This window comes from Sus scrofa, chromosome 10, assembly GCF_000003025.6.
Source record: "Sus scrofa isolate TJ Tabasco breed Duroc chromosome 10, Sscrofa11.1, whole genome shotgun sequence".
Lineage (NCBI taxonomy): Eukaryota > Metazoa > Chordata > Mammalia > Artiodactyla > Suidae > Sus > Sus scrofa.
In genome coordinates, this window is record NC_010452.4 from 49,615,083 (window position 1) to 49,625,587 (window position 10,505).

A 10,505-nucleotide genomic window follows, 5' to 3' on the forward strand; every position below is an offset into this window, starting at 1 on the left:
GTAGAGAAACTGAAATTCTTGTGTGTTGCTGGTGGGAATGTGAAATAGTGCAGCTGTTGTGGAAAATGAGATGGCAGTTCCTCAAAAAAAAAAAAAAAATCCACTGAATTACCATATGATCCAAGCATTCCACTTTGGGTATACATCCAAAATAACTGAAAGTTGGATCTTAAAAAGATATTTGTACATCCACATTCATAGTAGCAGTATTCATAACAGCTAAAAGGTAGAAGCAACACACACGTCCGTCAATGGATGAATGGATAAATAAAATATTTACATACATATAATGGAATGTGATTTAGCCTTAAAAGGGAAGCATGCCACAACATGGAAAAGCTTAGAAGACCTCAAGCTTTGTGAAAAAAAAAAAAAAAGCCAGTCACTAAAGGGCAAATATTGTATGATTCCATTTATACACTGTACCCAGAATAGTCAAACTCAGAGACAGTTTGCTAGAAGAATGAGGGAAAGGAAATGGGAATCATGACTTCATTTTGGGAAGATAAAGCTGTGGAGATGGGTGGTAGTGATCACTGTATAACAATGTGAACAAACTTGCTGCCACTGAACTGCACATTTTAAAAGGGCTAACAGGGTGAATGGTATGTAATTACATTTTACCACAATAAAAATATTACTCAGGATGTAGTGCAGGGAAACAAAGTACTGAAACTAGGAAAGCCAAATCAAAAGATATGGAAGGGAGGCTGGAATGGTCTGGAAGCTCTCAGAGCTGTACAGGACCTTTCATGTCGAATCTGGGCTGGCGGGGGAGGGGTGTGACCTCTCAAACCTGTATTTCCCACACTCGTTGCTCCACTGGCTTCCTCCCCTGCTAGATTCTGTCAGTGAGAATCCTAGGCAGGAGTCTAGATGGTAGGATGTTTCTCCTCTGCTTCCTCTGGGTTTTGTGGTGGCTCCATCAGCGGTTCTGTCTCCTTGGTGGTCCCTGTTCCTGTAGGACAGACTGCCATGGTTCTCGATGTCGGCGTCTGTGTTCTGGTAAGACTATCTCCCTGCCTGAAACTCTACAACCTGAAGGGTGACAACAATTCTTTGCTATTGCTAACTTTTAGATTGCCTCATTATCTGGTTTGGCTTTCATATATCCTAAAACATTTGAAGCGAATTCCCCATGTGTCTTAGTCTGTTCAGGCTACTCTAACAAAAATAATATAAACTGGGTGGATTATAAACAACCATTTATTTCTCACCATTCTAGCAGCTGGGAAATCCAAGATCACAGCGCTTGTAGATCTGGTGTCAGATATGGGTCCAATTTCTGCCTTTATAGCTGTCTTTCTGCTATAACCCCACATGGTGGAAGGAAGGCGCTAGCTCTCTGGGGTCTCTTTCATAAGATGCTAATTCTATTTATGAGGCTCTGCCCTCATGACCCAGTCATTTCCCAAAGGCCTTACCTCCCAACACCATTACCCTGGTGGTTAGGATTTCAACATATGAATTTTAAGAGGATGCAAACATTCGGAGCATATCACCATACTAAATTCTCTCTGCTGAACTACTTGATAGTAATTCTATTTTCCTGACTAATTCAGTCTAACATACATCTAATCAGTTGGAGAAAAGGCAATAGTAGGTGGCTAAAACAGGTGAAAGGTGTGAACACTCAAATTCAGAAAGCTCGGTAGGGTAAATTTTTAAAAAATTCACAGTTAGATACACTGCAGTGAAACTACAGAACACCAAAGTCAATGAGAAGCTCTTAAAACCAACAAGATAGAAAAGATGTATTATGTAGAGAGGGAAACAATTAGAATGACTGCAGATATTTCAATAAAAACAGTAGTATAATATATTCAAAATGCTGACATAAAACAACTGTTAATCTAGAACAAACAAAACCATCTTTCAAAATTAAAGGCAAATTAAATATATTTTTCACTGAAAAAAACTGAGTTTAACAGCAATGACTCTTGAGAAACAGAACTTCAAAAGGTACCTCTCCAAAAATGGTAATTGTCCTATGAGGAAGGTCTAAATTGACAAAAACAGTAAATAAATTGTTACATGTCTGTATAAACCTAAACTAACCATAAGATACAATAATATACCAAAAAATGAATAATAATAATCAAAAGTAGAGTGACAGAATTTAAAATGTCCTTAATGGAGTTCCCTCGTGGCCTGGTGGTTAAGGAGTAGGCATTGTCACTGCTACAGCTCCGTTTTAACCCCAAGCCCAGGAAATTCCACATGCTGTGGGTGTGGCCAAGAAAAGTTAAATAAATAAATACGTAAAATGTTCTTAAGTTCCTCATACAATTAAACAGGCAACTGGAAATAGTAACTTTAAACTTTAAGATATACATGTCAAACTCTTAAACACTAGACTGTCAAAATACCATGCATAACATCCAAAATATTAAAAGAAAAAAATTATGTTAATAAACTTATTCAAACAAAAAACTCAGGAAAAGAGACTAAAGGAAGCATAAAAAAGCAGGAGAAATAGAAAGCATAAAATAACCCTGTGGAAAGAATTATAAATATGCCAGTGATCATGATAACTGGAAATGGACAAAACTCATTAGTAAAAAGACAGAAATTGGTAGCTTCCAGCTGTTTGTAAGAGATTCACATAAACTAGAGACAGAGACTGACTGGAAATAAAGTAATAGTACCATGTAAATATTTGATAAAAGACAGTGTCATAGCTAGATTTACACCACACAAAATGTACTCCAAGGAAAAATACTTATCAGGGTAAAGAGAGTCGCTTCATAATAGTCAAAGACTTAATTCATCAAGAAAATATAAAAGCTCAAAACAGAGCCCCAGGAGTTCCCATCTGGCATAATGGATTAAGGATCCAGCCTTGTCACTGTAGTGGCCTAGGTGTGATCCCTAGCCTAAGAACTTCCACATGCCCTGGGCACAGCCAAAAAAAAAACCAAAAAACAAAAACACCCAAAAGACCAAACAGAGCCTCAGAAGAAATAAAATAAGAACTAAAAGAATTTTTAAAAATGGAGAAAAATCACAATTTTAGTGGGAGATTTTAACATACCATGTCAGTGATTTTTCTTTGGATCAAGTGGAGAAAAAAGTTCTTAAGTATAAATAAAATTTAAACAATATAATTAACAAATAAAATTTAATGAATATCCTGAAATACACATGAAATCCTGTATCTATGACTAGTCTTCCTAAGCACCTATGACTGCAATGTAATTAAGAAATTAGCTTTTGTTTAGTATATTTCCTTTTGGCTCTTGAATTGTTCAGTAGTGCCTTTTAAAGTATCCAAGAGTCAAAAGGAAACATACTAACAATTTTAAAATAGGCTTAGAACTGAAAAATAAATAAAATACTACTCATGAAACTTTATGGGATACAGCTAAAATAGTATACAGAGGAAAATACATAGCCTCAAATTTTCTATTAAAAAGAAAAAAAGGCTAAAAATTATATAATTACAGAATAAAACTAAAGAGTGTAAAAAAAAGGAAGATAAGAATTGAAATTAAAGAAAGACATTACAGAAAAAGGATAAGACCGATGAGAGGCTTGATAAAAAAAATACTTCTTCAGAAAGAAATTTTTAAAATAGTCAAGCCTCTATCAAAACTGATCAAAGCCAAAACAAACAAGAGAGAAGGTATGGATGAGCCTTCAGATGAAAAGACTAACAAATTACAGCAGAGACTAAGAAAGATCATTAAAGGATATAATTTTATATCTAGAAACTTAAAAACTGAGATTAAATGGACAATTTCTGAGAAATATCACTAGAGAAAGAAAATAGAAAAAAGAAAGTTATTTTCTTGGAATGTTTGTATTGATGGGCCTTCATATTCTAACTCCTAACACTCAATTCTTAACTCATATAATCACTAAAGAGAATATGAAAGTTCATATGAAAGTTCTTTTCATAGGAAAATACAGAAGTTCTTAAATACCAGAAAATCACTCTAAGCATCTTTTAAGACTTTAGAGGTAATGACTACATTTATCAGTAGAAGGGGCTAGAAACCCGATTTAGAGATAACTGTTCCATAAGTGAACATGAGCACATTTCCTTTACTAATACAGATATAAACCACTACATTTAGAATGAATAAGCAATGAGGTCCTACTGCACAGCACAGGGGAACTATAGTCAATATCTTTGGATAGAACATGATGAAAGAAAGTCTGAGAAAAAGAGTGTGTGAGTGTGTGTGTGTGTGTGTGTGTGTGTGTGTGTGTGTCTACATATGTATGTCTCTCTCTATATATTAGGGGTCATTATGCTGCACAGCAGAAACGGGCACAACATTGTAAATCAACTACTTTAACTGAAAAACCAAACAAACAGTAATCAGCTTAACTGCTAACTATTCCAAAACACAGGCAGAAAACCCATTTTTCAATGAAAATACAATATGCCCATGATATAAAACACACTAAGAAAGCAGCAGATGGCTTTACTCAAAACCAAGCCATATTTTAACACTGTGATTCTCACTTTTAAAAACACACAGTATATATTTTCTGTAGAATATTACTGGAAAATCTTTCCCTTTATGCTTTCACTTGTGCCAAGCTGTTTAAGCTGCATCACGGACAATTTAAGTTAGATTCAAAAGCAGCTCCTGTCTGTGATGGAAGGGAAATACTGGAATGTCTGGAGGGCAGCTACAGAACTAACTTTCCACAGACAGATCTCAACACAGAAGCCAGATTGCATTATTTCCCTGCTAAAAATCCTTCAAAATCCACATTTTTACCACATCATCCAGATCCTTTCTGTCCTCCTTAAATTCAACCTGTGTTCTTCTTCACCACTCACAGTGACTTCAGCCTCAAGTGCTTTCTCATCAGTCTCAGAACACTGTGAACTCTTCTGCTACAGGACCTCCTATTGTCTTTGCCTCGATGCTTCCCTGGGGAAATCCATGCACATGACTAGCTTGAACTTCTCTCAGACACAGTTACGTATTATCAGGATCACATGTGGTTACTACAGCCACAAATGAACGGTCCCTGACTTTAACTTGTATAGATTATTCTCCTGGTATGATTACGAAAGAAATAAAGTCTTGCTGGTTAAAAGGAGCCTACAGAAAAGTCAGTTTGTCAATGAAAACAACCTTCCAGAGACATCGGGCTGAATCACCAAACAAGCTTCAAGTATCTCCTTTCTCATCTCAGAGAACTTTTAAAACACAGGCTCGCAGACATCTCTGGTCTTGCTTAATTACAGACCAGATGAACTGGTCACATATCCCTTCTAGTTTTCCAATAACATCAGCAATAAAGTGTGGTTTAAAACGGACCTTGTCCGGTTATGGTCTGTCTTGAATGAGCCACAAGCAATGTTTGTTCCCTTCAATTTGCTGACAAATGTTTTGCAGAGAAAGGATGGATGTACTTCCATCCATGCAGTCTGCTTCCCATCACTCATTTTCCCCATTCTGTAACTACCAGGATAAAAGTACATGCTTAAATGCTGGAACCAAAAGAAAGGCTATCATTTCCTAGAAAATCTCTCCCTATTTAAGTAGTGGCATAAGCGAGAACCCCTACATCTTTAAGTCATCAAAACACTATTTTAAGTTTTAGTGCAAACCTATAAACTTCAGTGTCCACGGTTGTAAAATGGAATAACAATGCATGTCTGAACTAATTCTCAGAGTTCACATAAGTGTCAAATGAATTTTATGAGGAGACAATGCTTCATAAATTGTAATACTGCATGACTCTTCTCTTTCGTAAGGATGTTAAGTTGGGTTATAGTTTTGGCCACACAACTACCTGTTCAAATTAGTAAGGGATATGTTCTGAATCAGAAATCACAAACTAAAATGTCTACAGGGACAAGAGAGATAAAAAAAAAATGAGTAAAGCAAACATCTGGATGAAATAAAAACAGGGAGTGGAGGTGCTGTGGCAAAATGGATTCTGTCTGTGCCCTACCCAAAGTGGGCAGCCACACCCTGGCTTCAGCTGCTGGCAGCTGCAAATCCCACCCTGCCTGGTTCTCTCATTTTTCAGAAGGGAGAACTCTAGGAATTTATGTACAATTCACAAAATTTAAAACTTTGGTAAATAGTTTTATAGTATTCAACTACTTTAAAGTATCACCCTGACCCAAATAAACATACCAAATTCAGCAACATTCAGCCTTTATGCTATCAGCCTGTAACTTCTATGTGATGTTTTGTGTTCTTTCTTTAAAACGGCAAATAAACAAGAACTTATCCACATGGTATAATCATCCTCAGAGATCAAGAGAAATAGCTGATAACAGTGGCTGGCATTTTTCTGTTTATCATATGCCAGGTATCTACTGTGGGGAGAGTTTTACATGCATTATGTCATGTAACTGTAACACTTGTAAGAAATCCTTCAGGAAGGCACTGGCGTAATCCCCGTTTTCAGAAAAGAAGACAGGATTAGAGAGTTTTTAAGGTCATAATGCTGGCAAAGTCAAGAAACAAACCATGTCAGGAGTTCCCATCGTGGCTCAGTGGAAACAAATCTGACTAGGATCCATGAGAACGAAGGTTCAATCCCTGGCCCTGCTCAGTGGATTAAGGATCCGGCATTGCTATGAGCTGAGGTGTAGGCCAACAGCTACAGCTCCGATTAGGCTCCTAGCCTTGGAACCTCCACATACCGTGGGTGCGGCCCTAAAAAAAAAGAAATAAACCAGGTCAGAGTCCACGGCAGAAATTTGATGTTTCATGATAGATGATTTCAGTTCAAAAGAGTAATGCTTTCCAACTTGACGCTCCTGACCCCCTGGTGTTTCCAAGGTGGTAAGGAGTCTTCTGTAAACTAATTTGAAAGCCTAAAGGAAATGTTTACCTCTAATGGATAACTGAATTTCTTTCCTATTGCTAAGGAAAGGGAGTTTGTTAGATAACAACCTTTCAAACTATCAATCTGGGGAAAAAAAGCTAATGAAGAGATCCCTGTTTGTTTAAAACAAAACAAACAGGTTAGAGTACTGGCACTGCAGAAATTATTAAAATGACAAAACAGTTTCACAGCAAAACTTCATGTAATTTACATTTATATAGTCTAAAATATATTTGCACTTTCAAATATTTGTTTATCACACTATTAGTAGCAACTAATAAATCTTCGAATAGTTTGGATTTGACAGATAAAAGTTATTTTTCGTAGAATATCTGCACACACACAAAAAATGGGCTGTAAAGATACAGTGGAAAAAAAAAGTGCTGGATGATTCTACTCCTTATGCGATGTGACCAAAATCTCTCCAAATAGATATAATCTGGTATTAAAGATCATCACATTGACTCTTTTACTTTGCACTCCCTCCCCCCCCAAAAAAAAATAATAAAAAAGGACTAAGACAAATGAGAGAAATTTTTCACATGCTAGATATGACAATATATTCATAAAGAACAAGTTATCTTTGAAATCTTATACATCTCTAAATTTTCCCATTTGAAAACAATTACCTTTTAATAATGTAATAAAAACCAATACCGCATGAAAAACGCACACCATCTTTCATCTGCCAAAACTTGGCACTTAGGCTCTGGCGCTGTCATTTATCTGTCAAAACTTGGCACTTAGGCTCCAGCAAATCCAAAAAACTTGTTGACTTTATCACCTACCTTTAGCAAAGCTTGAAAATAATACATAATAATGTTCAGATATCATGGCATAGAGTAAGTGTCCAGGCTGTTCCTGTGATCCTGGACCTGTAACACAACAAACAAATCAAGTGTCACAAGGATAAGCGCCAAGGATCCAGGGAAACATTTAGGTTGCATGGCAGGACGATAATTTACTCTCAGGTTTAGCATTTTTGCATAGCACGGAGCACCTCACATCCTGTGATCGCATAACACAACTCTAAAGTTAAGCAACGATATTTACCAAAAAAAAAAAAAAAAAAAAAGGCTTTTAGAACACCCACAAAACCCATGAGGATTCTTTGGGCATTCAAATTTTTTCAAAAACTTTAAAAAAAATTTTTTAGTGCCATTACAACGTCTAATTCAAGGCTTACATCCAACTATTATCCTAATAATAATAAAATGTTACTTAAAATTTTTTAAATGTAGTAAAATTTTAGCAAGATGAACTCAGAAACTACTACAGAACAGGGCTGGGGTGAGCAAGCCGAAATGACACGGTTTCTGGAAGGATTTTCTCCCCCTCAGTAACGCTCGCAATGTTCCTTCTCATTTGCACTTTGAACTTAGAAAAACTTTACAGATGCGTCTGAAGTGACAGGGACCCTAGTTCCACCAACCTGTTGCCAGAGAAATGAGCCCTGAACAGGAATTCCCTCGGGTGGACCAGCGCGGCGCGGGCCACAGGTTCCCCCGACTCTCCCGGGACCAGGCGCGCTGACCCCCAGAGTTTCCCTCTCGTTCCCGGTACGGTGCCCCCAGAAGGATGTGGGGGCCTGGCGCTCTCGGAGCCCAGCGCGCGTCCGCCACGACCCCGGCGGCCGGGGAAGCGACGGCTGCAGGGTCAGCTCCTCGCCGCCAAGGCCCAGCCCCCTACCTGGGCTGAAAGCGGACGTCTCCATCCTCACCTGGAGGCGCAGGTGCGCGGCGCTCCCCGGCGGGGCGGGGCCGGGCTGGGGGGCGGGCCGTCCGAGGGGGCGGGCCGAAGGTCAGCGTCGGGAGGGGCGGCCGCGGGCGCGGGGCGGAGTCTCCGCTCGCCCCCTGCCCCTCTCCAGGCTCTGGGAGAATGTTTTTCCCCCGCCCACGCGCGCCGGTGACCTCCTCCCTCCCCCGTGAGGGGAGGCCGCGCCGTCCGCCCGACGTTCGTCGCGGGGTCACAGGCTAGTGGCTCTGGGGCGCCCCCTGGGACTCCGCCGTGTCTCCTAGGCCTGGCGCCGAGGGGGAAGGGGGAACACCCCGGACTCCTGGAACCGTCTCCGACCAGCCCACGTATCTGAAGCAAATTCCGCTTGCTTGCATGGTGTTTTCCCTCAAGAACTTCCCCCAGACTCCCTGGGGCTCATGCCAAGAGGATGTCTTCTCGAGAGGCCAGCACGCTCTGACCCTGAAATTAAGAGGAAAAGTGACTAGAGTTCACTCGTGTGGCCTAAGGAATTTGGGGCTCAGGCTAAAGTCAAGGCAGAAACTTCTTTCAGGGAGGAGGCCTGCTAATTACCAGCCCTCTAGTTGGTCCTCTCTGTCACCTGTCTGAGCCCAATGGATGGGTCCCTGCTGGCCAGATACCCTAAACAGCCTCAGGGGACATTTGGGGCATGGTTATGCCTTCCTCTCCTTCAAAAGGTGAGAACCACGATGAAAATGTCATTTGAATCTGTTAATAATCTAAATGGGTCAGTCCTTCATGATGTTGTCTAAATGAGAAGAATTCTAGGAGACCAAACAGAGATAATGAGTGCCTCTGTCTTAAGGAAAAAAACATGATCATTTGAATAGATGCTTCTGGTATTCAGCATATTTGAGATGCTTCCTCATAAAATATCTTTGAAATATAGAACTTGAACAGCGGGTTTTCCTCATCTAATATGTGGTGATATCTCAGAGTTTTGAGAATATTGTACAAATATTAACATTGTATAAACAGATTCAAGTTTTCAAGTTCTTTCTTTAAAAACTAGATCACACCAAATTATTTAGCAAAAGAATTAATTAAAGAGTAACGGGATGTCTACATAGAAAATTGTAACAGGCCAACAATGACCAATTAAAACCCAATGGGAGGAGTTCCCATTGGGGCCCAGTGGAAATGAATCTGACTAGTATCCATGAGGACTTGGGTTCCATCCCTGGCCTTGCCCAATGGGTTAAGGATCCGGCATTGCCATGAACTGTGGTGCAGGTCGCAGACGCACCTTGGATCTGGTGTTACTGTGCCTGTGGGGTAGGCCGGCAGCTACAGGGCTGATTTGACCCCTAGCCTGGGAACCTCCATATGCTGTAGGCGTGGCTCTAAGAAGAAAAAAAAGAAAAAAAGAAAGAAACCCAATGGGAAAAATGGATACTGTTCACAATAGCAATAAAGAACCTAAAATTACTAGGAATGATGAAAAATGAGAAATGTGGGAGAGTGGAAAAAGGAAAAGGCAGGACTATTGAAAAATCATGTATAAAGTATTTTATCAATTGGAGAGACATAGGATATCCTTAAGTGAGAAGACAGGATTTTAAATACATAATTACTAACTCCCCAAAGTATTCTAAAATTTATCTGAGAAACTCCTAGCTAGAATAGCTAAGGCCAGTGGTTCTCAGACTATGGTCTGGGGGCACCTGGGGACCCAGAAACCCCTGGGGGCACCAAGCGGTTTACAGGACCAAAAATGCTTTCATAACAATGTTAAGAGTTTTTTTCACTATTTTTCATTTCCATTCTTTCAAAAGTTTACAGTGAGGTTTTCCAGTGGCTGCATTATATGTGCTATGATAATAGATTGAAGGCAGTAGTAGATCTGTCTTCTGTTATGCCAAACCTTAAAGGAAGTTGCAAGAATGTAAAACAAGGCCATTTCTCCACTAAATTTCCTTTGTTTTGGTAGATATAGC

The 10,505-nt window shown here is 39.5% G+C and overlaps 1 protein-coding gene across 1 annotated transcript in view; it reads right to left on the reverse strand.

Moving 5' to 3' along the window:
- MYO3A (myosin IIIA) overlaps positions 1-8,493 on the reverse strand; it is a 231,457-nt gene extending 222,964 nt beyond the window's left edge. The window contains 2 exon segments of the mRNA XM_021064905.1: positions 7,602-7,688; positions 8,246-8,493. The gene's annotated coding sequence lies outside the window, so the exon portion shown is untranslated.